Here is a 1,675-nt window from a genome sequence, read left to right as displayed (position 1 = left end):
GGTAGTATACTCATTTTCACTATATTGATTCTTCCAATCCATGAACATGGTATATTTCTCCATCTATTAGTGTCCTCTTTGATTTCTTTCACCAGTGTTTTATAGTTTTCTATATATAGGTCTTTAGTTTCTTTAGGTAGATATATTCCTAAGTATTTTATTCTTTCTGTTGCAATGGTGAATGGAGTTGTTTCCTTAATTTCTCTTTCTGTTTTCTCATTATTAGTGTATAGGAATGCAAGGGATTTCTGTGTGTTGATTTTACATCCTGCAACTTTACTATAGTCATTGATTATTTCTAGAATTGCTCTTTTTTAGTAAATGATTTGTTTATTTATTTATTTTTGGCTGTGCTGGGTCTTTGTTGCTGCACGGGCTTTTCTCTAGTTGTGGAGAGTGGGGGCTAGTCTAGTTGTGGTCTGTGAGCTTTCTCATTGCTGTGACTCCTCTAGTTGTGGAGCTCAGGCTCTAGGGTGCGAGGTCTTCAGTAGTTGGAACTCGCTGGCTCTACAGTGCGGGCTCAACGTGGTGTGGATCTTCCCAGATCAGGGATTGAAGCCATGTATGCATTGACAGGCAGATTCTTTACTCCTAAGCCACCAGGGAAGTCCCTGAATTGCTCTTTTATTAGAAGGTGTTACCAGTCATTTTTACCTACTGAGCCCTAGAGCCAGGGCTTTCCTGGTGGTTCAGATGGTAAAGAATCTGCCTCCAACACATAGGCCCATGCTTGATCCCTGGGTAGGGAAGATACCCTGGAGAAGGAAATGGCAACCTACTCTAGTATTCTTGTCTGGGAAATCCCATGGACAGAGGAGCCTGGTGGGTTACAGTCCGTAGAGTCCAAAGAGTCAGACATTACTGAGCAGCTAACAGCCAGCCCTAGAACCAGTAGTGACTGACTTACCATTTTATCATGATTCAGAATATCATGAGCTTCTGGATCTTTATTTCTGTGGCACTCAAAACACTCTACTCCTGCCGTCAACACTCATCATCTCCCCGACCCCAAATCTCCCAACCAGTTCACAAAATAGCTTCATGCCAAATACAGGGATAACGTTTATTCTTGATGCCAAGGCCAAAATGGTTACCTTCTATCTTAGTCTGTTCAGACTGCTATAGCAAAAACACAATATGCTGGATTGCTTACACAGCAAATATTTATTTCTCAGTTCTGAAGCCTGGGGAATCTAAGATTAAGATGCCAGCAGATTTGGTTTCTTGTGTGTGTCCATTTCATTGTGTGCAGAAGGCTATCATCTCACTATATCTTTACCTGGTGGAAGGGATCTCTACCTTCATGAACTTGTCACCTTCCAGAAGCCCCACCTCCTAATACCATCACACTAGGGGTTAGGATTTCAGTGTAAGACTTTTTAGGTAACAGAAATATTCAACCCATAATACTAATTTCTAAAATCCCTGACCAGTACTATCAATATAATGAGAGACAGAATAGAATAGTGATTCAGGGTGCATGTCCCCAGAACCAGACCACCCAGTTCAAATACTGGCCACTGTTTAGTTGTTTGACCTTGGTTTAGTTACTCAGCACTTCTACGTGTTAGTTTCTTCATTTTAAAATTATAAGATCTACTGCAAACAGTTTTTAAGGATTAAATGAGTTAATACATACAGAATACATTGAAAAACATTTGGACACTCAGTAAGT

Source organism: Bison bison, unplaced genomic scaffold, assembly GCF_000754665.1.
Source record: "Bison bison bison isolate TAMUID 2011002044 unplaced genomic scaffold, Bison_UMD1.0 scf7180017864110, whole genome shotgun sequence".
Lineage (NCBI taxonomy): Eukaryota > Metazoa > Chordata > Mammalia > Artiodactyla > Bovidae > Bison > Bison bison.
This window is presented reverse-complemented; position numbering follows the sequence as displayed.